This window comes from Bufo bufo, chromosome 1 (assembly GCF_905171765.1).
Source record: "Bufo bufo chromosome 1, aBufBuf1.1, whole genome shotgun sequence".
NCBI classification, from domain to species: Eukaryota; Metazoa; Chordata; class Amphibia; order Anura; family Bufonidae; genus Bufo; species Bufo bufo.
Genome location: NC_053389.1, coordinates 797,137,701 through 797,149,087, shown reverse-complemented (window position 1 = coordinate 797,149,087; position 11,387 = coordinate 797,137,701).

Sequence of the window (11,387 nt, the reverse complement as noted above, 5' to 3'; positions counted from 1 at the left end):
GTGAAGGCAGATGCCCTGTCACGTTGTTTTCCAGGAGGTGGGAATTTTGAAGACCCGGGTCCCATTTTGGCTGAAGGTGTGGTGGTCTCTGCTCTTTTTCCTGAATTGGAGGCAGAGGTGCAGGCAGCCCAGTCAGAGGCTCCTGATCTTTGTCCTCCTGGGAGGTTGTTTGTGCCTCTCGCTTTGAGACACAAGATTTTTAAGGAATACCACGATACGGTACTTGCTGGGCACCCGGGGGCAAGAGCCACACTGGATCTCATCCCTCGGAGATTCTGGTGGCCTGCGCTTCGTAAGTCGGTTGAGGGTTTTGTGGCAGCTTGCGAGACTTGCGCTCGTGCCAAAGTCCCTCATTCACGGCCATCAGGTCCTCTCCTTCCCTTACCCATTCCTTCCCGTCCTTGGACACATCTGTCCATGGACTTCATAACGGACTTGCCTCGTTCCTCGGGGAAGACTGTGATTCTGGTGGTGGTTGACCGTTTTAGCAAAATGGTGCATTTCATCCCTTTTCCTGGTTTGCCCAATGCTAAGACGCTGGCGCAGGCATTTATTGACCACATTGTCAAATTGCATGGTATTCCTTCAGACATAGTCTCTGATAGGGGCACGCAGTTTGTTTCCAGATTCTGGAAGGCTTTCTGTTCTCGCTTGGGGGTTCGGTTGTCATTCTCTTCTGCTTTCCACCCGCAGTCGAATGGCCAGACAAAGCGCGTCAATCAGAATCTGGAGACATATCTGCACTGTTTTGTGGCGGAGAATCAGGAGGATTGGTGTTCTTTTTTGTCCCTTGCTGAGTTTGCTTTAAATAACCGTCGTCAGGAGTCCTCTGATAAGTCACCATTTTTTGGTGCATATGGGTTTCATCCGCAGTTTGGGACTTTCTCGGGAGAGGGCTCTTCTGGTTTACCTGATGAGGACAGATTCTCCTCGTCTTTGTCATCTATTTGGCAAAAGATTCAGGATAATCTAAAGAGCATGAGTGAGAGATATAAGCGTGTGGCAGATTAGAGACGTGTGCCTGGTCCGGACCTGAATGTTGGTGATCTGGTGTGGTTGTCTACCAAGAATATCAAATTGAAGGTTCCCTCCTGGAAGTTGGGTCCTAGGTTTATTGGGCCTTACAAGATCCTGTCTGTCATCAATCCTGTTGCCTACCGTCTTGATCTTCCTCAGACTTGGAAGATCCATAATGTTTTTCATAAGTCCCTATTGAAACCTTATGTTCAACCTATTGTACCCTCGCCTTTGCCTCCTCCTCTGATTATGGTTGATGGAAATCTTGAATTTCAGGTCTCTAGGATTGTGGATTCTCGTCTTGTCCGCGGTTCCCTCCAGTACCTCGTTCATTGGGAGGGTTATGGTCCTGAGGAGAGGATGTGGGTCCCAGTGACGGACATTAAGGCCTCTCGTCTCATCAGGGCTTTCCATAGGTCCCATCCTGAGAAGGTGGGCTCTGAGTGTCCGGAGTCCACTCCTAGAGGGAGGGGTACTGTCACAGCCAGACAGCTGAGAAACGCTCACAGGAGCTTTTCAGATCCTCCTCCTTGAATTTCTTTGTTTTGGTTTAGTTTCTTATCTCGTTAGTCTATCTCAGCTGTCATGCAGTCGGATTGATTGCTTCCCTTTAAATGTCTCCCCATAATGCAGTAGTGTGCGGCTGATACAACTTCCTGGAGTGTGTGTGCATGCTGTTTCCAGTCCTCAAGTCCTCAGTCGTCTGCAAGATAAGTGCTGGTTATGTATTTATGATTTGTTCTTTTCTGGATCCAGGAGACCCTGACTCCCTCCGTGTCAGTGTAGGGAGCCGGTGGTCGTGTCCCTTCACTATTGTAGGGTCTTCAGGTAATAGATAGCCGAGGAACGTGGATATGCGCCCATCCACCTTTGGGGTGTTCGCATAGGCTGAGCAGTGAGGGAGAGCGGCAGGTCTATTGCAGGGGTCTCCCTTTGTTCCTTAGTTGTGGATCCAGAGAGACATTGTTTATTTGGTATTGTCTTGTCTCCTGTACACCATCCGTGACATTCTATTTCCCAGTCCTCTGCAAGATAAGTGCTGTTCCTTTATTTGTGATTATCTGTCTGCTGGATTTTCAGGTGACCCTGACTCCCTCCGTGTCTAGTGTAGGGAGCCGGTGGTCGTGTCCCCTCACTATTGTAGGGTCTTCAGGTATTAGATAGCCGAGGTACGTGGATATGCGCCCATCCACCTTTGGGGTGTTCGCATAGGCTGAGCAATTAGGGAGAGTGGCAGGTCTCATGTAGGGGTCTCCCTTTTGTTCCTTAGTTGTGGATCCAGTGAGTCATTATTGTATTGCATTGTCTTGTTTCCTGTACACCATCCGTGACAGCTATGGGACCTCTCTCCTCTGTCTCGGTGCCGGGGCCTAAATATCTGACAATGGCCTGTTCCAGTGGCCATAGCCTGATTCTCTGCTATGACATGAAGCCTGATTCTGTGCTATGACTTGAAGCCTGATTCTCTGCTATGACATGAAGCCTGATTCTCTGCTATGGGACCTCTCTCCTCTGTCTGGGTGCCGGGGCCTAAATATCTGACAATGGCCTGTTCCAGTGGTGGGTGACGTAAAGCCTGATTCTCTGCTATGCCATGAAGCCTGATTCTCTGCTATGACTTGAAGCCTGATTCTCTGCTATGACATGAAGCCTGATTCTCTGCTATGGGACCTCTCTCCTCTGTCTGGGTGCCAGGGCCTAAATATCTGACAATGGCCTGTTCCATTGGTGGGTGACGTGAAGCCTGATTCTCTGCTATGACATGAAGCCTGATTCTCTGCCATGAGACCTCTCTCTAATTGATATTGGTTAATTTTAATTAATTTTATTTTTATTTTAATTCATTTCCCTATCCACATTTGTTTGCAGGGGATTTACCTACATTTTGCTGCCTTTTGCAGCCCTCTAGCCCTTTCCTGGGCTATTTTACAGCCTTTTTAGTGCCGAAAAGTTAGGGTCCCCATTGACTTCAATGGGGTTCGGGGCGAAGTTCGGTTCCAGTACGGATCCCGAACCCGAACATTTCCGGGAAGTTCGGTCAAACTTCTCGAACCCGAACATCCAGGTGTTCGCTCAACTCTACTCCTGACCGTTGTGCACGTCTGATCTGCAACTACAGGAAACGTTTGGTTGAAGTTATTGCTGCCAAAGGAGGTTCAACCAGTTATTAAATCCAAGGGTTCACATATTTTTCCACCTGCACTGTGAATGTTTGCATGGTGTGTTCAATAAAAACATGGTAACATTTAATTCTTTGTGTGTTATTAGTTTAAGCAGACTGTGATTGTCTATTGTTGTGACTTAAATGAAGATCAGATCACATTTTATGACCAATTTGTGCAGAAATCCATATCATTCCAAACGGTTCACATACTTTTTCTTGCAACTGTAGGTCCGGTTGGACCACTGGTTAGTTCACTAATATAGTTAACGTCGACATGCGCTGTGAGGTCACATTAAACTGCAGTTGTTGCCAAACAAATGATCCCATACTTGGATATTCCGAGGAGCTCTTTTCATCGCCATTCCTTCATTTGGGTCACTCGCCAAGCCCGCTTGAATAGGGACATGAGGAGATTGTGTGCACTGATGGTCCTAGGGCTTTCCAGGGTCTCCAGGGCTAAGGTTTCGGTGTATTTCCACCTTCAGGGTCTACTCATACTTCTCATTTCCGTCTGTGTATATTCTGGTGTTATCCCCTCCCGATTACGTGTGACAGTGTTGAAGTGAGAAAATTACAACCCTTTTTGGCGTGTATTAGTGGCAAAAGAAATAAATATTATTTGCTGTTTAGCAGTGAAGTTCCATTGTACTACAGCCATTTATGGGGTGTATTAATAGGATAGATATGTTTGTCCGATTAGCAGTTCTGCGGTGAATTGTGATTGTTATATTATTTTTTTTTGGGTGTATTAATAGGAAAAAGAATATGTCCTTTTAGCCGGTCTGCAGTGAACCGACATTGTTATACAGCCATTGTTGGTGTGTATTAATGTAAAAATAAGTATGTGTTATTGGCCATTCTGCAGTGAATTTACATTGTCGTTCACTTGTTTGTGATACAGCCTTTTTTGGGAAAATTGGTCGGTGAATGTAGACTTTCTTCTGTAGGGACTGAGTAATTGCGTCGATTAGCCATTCAGTGGTGAAATTTGTTTGTGATACAGCCTTTTTCGGGGAAAATTGGTCGGTAGCTTTAACTATGGTTAAAAAAAGGGGGAATGCAGCAGCACCCTGCTAACCAGATAAAGTACAATAATGCCATAGTCACAGAAAATATTATAGTGCTAATGCTACGCCTTTTTTATAAAGTGAGATGCTTGGCAAATGCATTTTGTACAAAACCATCTGAGCCCGTCTGCCAAACGTCAAGGCGATCTCTGTAAGACGGGTCCTAACACTAAATACTACTTGTTATGCGCCATGATGGTTGCCATAAAGTTCAGGAAGTGTTGGATCCACATGCATGCTGGGTCCACTCTGCCTTTTACCATTTTTGGTGCCAAAATGGCCTCCATTACTTACAAGGGATGCAGGTACCAACATGCATGCCGAGCCCACTCCATACCTTTCCTTGTGCTAGACAGAGTCCAATGAATGTAGTGAGAGCAGGCCACAGCTTTATACTGAAACTAAATAAAATCAGCCTATGTGGCCTGCTCTCACTACATTCATTGGAATGCAGATTTAACTACGGTTAGAGATGAGCGAATCGAAGCTGACGAAGTGGAATTCATTGCGAATTTCAGGAAAAATTTAATTTGCACCGAATGTGAATTTCCTCGCGCTTCATGGTAACGAATCCCATTTTTCCTAAAATGGCTGCTGCACGTGTGAGGACATGGAGAAAGGAACTCTGGGAAGGCGGGGTCACCCATAATGCCATGCATGCAGCCAATCAGCCCTGTGATGTCAGAGCCCTATAAATAGCAGCAGCCATCTTAGATTCTGCTATTCACCAGCATACTTAGTGCTGGGAGAGAGGTGTCTGCAGGCGCTAGGGACATTGATATACAAAACGTCATTGTGCTTAGAATAAACAATTTTCAAGTGCAGGTATAGATTATTCAAGGTATAAGGAAAGGATAGGGAGGAATCATTCCATAGCATTTCTGTTAAACAGGGTTTAGTCTGCGAAGTTACAGCCTGGGTAATAGGAACAATCCTATTACACCTTGCTGCACTGACATGGGGATCCAAATTGCCATTATACAGCTCTGTAATTCCAGCAAACCGTTCTTATTAGGGTGCAAGTGCTGATTGATACAGCCATTAACAGGGGTTATTACAAGGAAATATTTTACATCTTATTTGCCCTTGTGCGGTGCAGTTATACACTGCGTGCAGAATTATTAGGCAAATGAATATTTTGACCACATCATCCTCTTTATGCATGTTGTCTTACTCCAAGCTGTATAGGCTCGAAAGCCTACTACCAATTAAGCATATTAGGTGATGTGCATCTCTGTAATGAGAAGGGGTGTGGTCTAATGACATCAACACCCTATATTAGGTGTGCATAATTATTAGGCAACTTCCTTTCCTTTGGCAAAATGGGTCAAAAGAAGGACTTGACAGGCTCAGAAAAGTCAAAAATAGTGAGATATCTTGCAGAGGGATGCAGCACTCTTAAAATTGCAAAGCTTCTGAAGCGTGATCATCGAACAATCAAGCGTTTCATTCAAAATAGTCAACAGGGTCGCAAGAAGCGTGTGGAAAAACCAAGGCGCAAAATAACTGCCGATGAACTGAGAAAAGTCAAGCGTGCAGCTGCCAAGATGCCACTTGCCACCAGTTTGGCCATATTTCAGAGCTGCAACATCACTGGAGTGCCCAAAAGCACAAGGTGTGCAATACTCAGAGACATGGCCAAGGTAAGAAAGGCTGAAAGACGACCACCACTGAACAAGACACACAAGCTGAAACGTCAAGACTGGGGCAAGAAATATCTCAAGACTGATTTTTCTAAGGTTTTATGGACTGATGAAATGAGAGTGAGTCTTGATGGGCCAGATGGATGGGCCCGTGGCTGGATTGGTAAAGGGCAGAGAGCTCCAGTCCGACTCAGACGCCAGCAAGGTGGAAGTGGAGTACTGGTTTGGGCTGGTATCATCAAAGATGAGCTTGTGGGGCCTTTTCGGGTTGAGGATGGAGTCAAGCTCAACTCCCAGTCCTACTGCCAGTTTCTGGAAGACACCTTCTTCAAGCAGTGGTACAGGAAGAAGTCTGCATCCTGCAAGAAAAACATGATTTTCATGTAGGACAATGCTCCATCACATGCGTCCAAGTACTCCACAGCGTGGCTGGCAAGAAAGGGTATAAAAGAAGAAAATCTAATGACATGGCCTCCTTGTTCACCTGATCTGAACCCCATTGAGAACCTGTGGTCCATCATCAAATGTGAGATTTACAAGGAGGGAAAACAGTGCACCTCTCTGAACAGTGTCTGGGAGGCTGTGGTTGCTGCTGCACGCAATGTTGATGGTGAACAGATCAAAACACTGCCAGAATCCATGGATGGCAGGCTTTTGAGTGTCCTTGCAAAGAAAGGTGGCTATATTGGTCACTGATTTGTTTTTGTTTTGTTTTTGAATGTCAGAAATGTATATTTGTGAATGTTGAGATGTTATATTGGTTTCACTGGTAAAAATAAATAATTGAAATGGGTATATATTTGTTTTTTGTTAAGTTACCTAATAATTATGCACAGTAATAGTCACCTGCACACACAGATATCCCCCTAAAATAGCTAAAACTAAAAACAAACTAAAAACTACTTCCAAAAATATTCAGCTTTGATATTAATGAGTTTTTTGGGTTCATTGAGAACATGGTTGTTGTTCAATAACAAAATTAATCCTCAAAAATACAACTTGCCTAATAATTCTGCACTCCCTGTATGTTCTAAAGCATTTTTTAGCTTGTATTAGTGGGAAAAAGGGCTTATTAGCCACTGTGTGGTTAAGTGCAATAATTACAGCCCTTTTTGTTGTGTATTAGTGGCAAAATGTAACGCTCCAACGGGTGTGGACCTGCTGTGCCATCGGTTTGGCTTTGGGACAAACTTGGGAGCGGAATCTAAGTGTTCCCCTGGTCTTCGGCTTTTATCCCGCTCCAAGATGCGGAATCTGTTCTTAGCTGCAGGGGAGACACCAGGTCGCTAGAGTGGTCCCGGTTAAGTGGCAACTGGCCGAGCAGGGCAGAACGCCCCGGTGCAAGCACTGGGGATACAGGCAGGTGGAGCGAGCTGTCGCTGGATGGAAGAAGCGCAGCAGCAGAGTCAGATGAAGCAGAGATGAGTAAGTGATTAAGCAGAGCTGGAACTGTTAGGCCCCTTTCACACGAGCGAGTATTCCACGCGGATGCGATGCGGGAGGTGAACGCATTGCACCCGCACTGAATACCGACCCATTCATTTCTATGGGGCTGTTCACACGAGCGATTTTCACGCATCACTTTTGCGTTGCGTGAAAATCGCAGCATGCTCCTCTTTGTGCGTTTTTCACGACAACGCAGACCCCATAGAAATGAATGGGGTTGCGTGAAAATAGCAAGCATCTGCAAGCAAGTGCGGATGCGGTGCGATTTTCACGCACGGTTGCTAGGAGACGATCGGGATGGAGACCCGATCATTATTATTTTCCCTTATAACATGGTTATAAGGGAAAATAATAGCATTCTGAATACAGAATGCAAAGTAAAATAGCACTGGAGGGGTTAAAAAAAAATAAAAAATAATTTAAAACACCTTAATCCACTTGCTCGCGTAGCCCGGCATCTCCTTGTGTCTCCTTTGTTGAAAGACCTGTGGTGAGCATTAACTATAGTTCAAGGACCTGGGATGACGTCACTCCGGTCATCACATGGTACGTCACATGATCTTTTACCATGGTGAAAGATCATGTGACGTACCATGTGATGACCGGAGTGATGTCATCCCAGGTACTTGAACTATAGTTAATGCTCACCACAGGTCTTTCAACAAAGGAGACACAAGGAGATGCCGGGCTACGCGAGCAAGTGGATTAAGGTGTTTTAAATTATTTTTTAATTTTTTTTAACCCCTCCAGTGCTATTTTACTTTGCATTCTGTATTCAGAATGCTATTATTTTCCCTTATAACCATGTTATAAGGGAAAATAATACTATTTACAGAACACCGATCCCAAGCCCGAACTTCTGTGAAGAAGTTCGGGTTTGGGTACCAAACACGCACGATTTTTCTCACGCGAGTGCAAAACGCATTACAATGTTTTGCACTCGCGCGGAAAAATCGCGGGTGTTCCCGCAACGCACCCGCACATTTTTCCGCAATGCCCGTGTGAAAGAGGCCTTAGAACCGCAGAGCTGAATAGCTCAGGTGCAGCAGGTGTAACAAGCTGAACAGCAGACAGAGGCGTGGTTGACAATCCGAATCATACACTTTAGAGCAGCGAGGTACAGGAGGATCAGACAGAGACAAGGTCAGGATACAGGCTAAGGTCTGAAGCAGGATAACTACACAGGAACTACGAGCTAGGACCTTTGTTGTAGAAAACTACAATATTGCTCAGGCATCACAGGAAGGGGGAAGCGCCCTTATAAAGGTGGTGCCTGGCCGGGATTAGAGAGAAGGCGGAATCAGGGGCGTGCACGAACCCTTAAAGAAACAGGACGCGTGTGGCTCCTACAAGGTGCAACTGAAGCTGTCGGTGCCTGCGACAGTGCAGGAAAGTGAGTCCGAAGCCTGCAGCGGAGAGGAGGAGCCTTGTGTGCAGACTTAGGTACATAGCAGGATGCGCTGCACGCTGGCGGCTGCCAACTGCCATTGTAACACAAAATACAAATATATTCACCGTTCATCGTTGCACTTATCTGTTGAAAATCCTTTTGTGTAAAAATATAAAAAAAATAGGGCCTAATTGCCATTCAGCGGTGCAGTGAGATATTTTACAGCCCAGTTTTCCGTGTATTACTGGCGAAATACAAATATATTCGCCTTTTATCGTTGCACTTATCTGTTGAAAAGCCTTTTGTGTAAAAATATTAAAACCTTAGGGCCTAATTGCTGTTCAGCGGTGCAGCTATATGTGGTGAAGCACTTTTCACAGGCTGGACTGAATTACGTAGTGGTAAAAATTTTTATGGATAACAGGCTTTTTTGGGGGAAATTTGATGGGTGATAGTAGACTTTCTTCTGTATGAACCGAATTCCATTATCCTTTCATTGGTGAATTTTTTTATTTCAACCATGTTTTCTTCTGGAAAATTGATGGGTGATTGTAGACCTCCTTTTGCGGTATGAGCGAATTACGTAGTGGTGAAATTTTTTATGGGAAACAGGCTTTTTTGGGAAAATTGATGGGTGAAAATTTTTATTTCAACCAATTTTTCTTCGGGAAAATTGATGGGTGATTGTACACCTTCTTTTGTGGTATGAAACGACTCAATTAGTGGTGAAATTCTTTATGTGACACTGGATTTTTTTGGAAAATGTATGGGTGAATGTACACCTCCTTTTGCGGTATGGACTGAAGTACTTAGTGGTGAAATTCTTTATGTGACACTGGCTTTTTTTTCGGAACATGTATGGGTGAATGTAGACCTCCTTTTGCGGTATGGAACGACTAACTTTGTGGTGAAATTCATTATGTGACACTGGCTTTTTTTCGGAAAATGAATGGGTGAATGTACGTACACCTCCCTTTGCGGTTTGGCCTGAAGTATTTAGTAGTGAAATTCATTATGTGACACTGGCTTTTTTTCGGAAAATGAATGGGTGAATGTACGTACACCTCCCTTTGCTGTATGGCCTGAAGTATTTAGTGGTAAAAATTCATTATGTGACACTGGCTTTTTTTCGGAAAATGTATAGGTGAATGTACATCTCCTTTTGCGGTATGGGCCGAATTACGTAGTGGTGAAATGTGTTATGTGAAACTGGCTTTTTTTGGGAAAATTGATGGGTGACTGTACACCTCCTTTTGCTGTATGGGCTAAATTACGCAGTGTTGAAATTTTAAACTTTAAAGTAAACTCCACTGCTCTGTATCTCTTGTGAAGTCAATGTCTCCAACAATGCCCCTCTTGAGATTTACATCAAATGCATTATTTTCATGTAGATATCCAAGAATTATGTTGGAGGCATGAAGTGTATGCAAGCCATGTGCGACCCCTCTCATCACTTTCACGCTGTTCTGCACCTGGTTTGCCTGGGCGAACAGAGTCACACAGGGGAGGAACTGCTCTGTGTACTTCAGCAAGAAATCGAATCCTGGCTTTATCCGTGACAACTATAAATCGGAACCATGGTGACCGACTACGGGAAGAATATGTTGTCGGCGCTGCGTCAAGGAGGGCTGAGCCATGCGCCCTGCATGGCACATGTGTTCAATCTGGTTGTCAAGCGGTTTTCCACCCATCTGCAAGACATCCTAAAATGGCCAGGAAACTTTGCATGCACTTCAGCCTCTCGTACACCACAAAGCACACCCTTCTTGAGCTGCAGCGACAGAATGGCATCCCCTAACATAGGCTAATATGCAACGTTTCCAACCAGTGGTAATACACCCTCCATATGTTGGACCGACTGTATGAACAGAGAAAAGCCACCAACGATTTATTGATGTTCCAAGCGGACAGGAGTAGTCCCCTGTGTAACTTCGATTTCAGCCAGTGGCAGCCAATGCGTGACAGCTGCCATTTACTCAGGCCCTTTGAGGAGGCCAGGACTGCAGGATAAATGATGTCATTCTACTGCTTCATGTCCTGGAACAGATGCTGGAAAACCTGGCTGGTCGGGAAACTGGAGACGTGGCACCTAAAAAGATGGCGGCAGAGTTTGATACGTTGTCTGTCAATATCTTTGTTTACAGTCAGTGAACAGGAACATCATTTACCACAAGAATATGCAAACACCAACCGATGGGGTGTTAACCGCCAAAAGTAGGTCCTCCCGGAAGCTTGACCTCTGCACGTCGACATGTCTAAGGCTAGATTCACACTAGCAGCATAAGACTACAGCAGGCTGTTCCGGCGGGTGAATGTGGTTGGATCCGTCCTTCCGCTAGTGCACGTGTGCCTCTGGACTACCGCTCCGACCCCGTTGACTATAATGGGTGCGGGGTGGAGTTCCGGCGGCAGCACGGCAGCGCACCGCGAGAGGCCGCCGGAATAAAAGTACTACATGTTGTACTTTTATTCTGGCGGCCTCTGGGCATGCGCTGCCGCCGTAACTCCGCCCGCCCCCATTATAGTCAATGGGGCCGGAGTGGTAGTCCGGGGGCACACGTGCAATAGCGGCAGGACAGATCCGACAGGCTGTTCACCCGCCGGAACAGCCTGCCAGAGATCCATGCTGCTAGTGTTAAAGTACCCTAAAAGAAAAATCC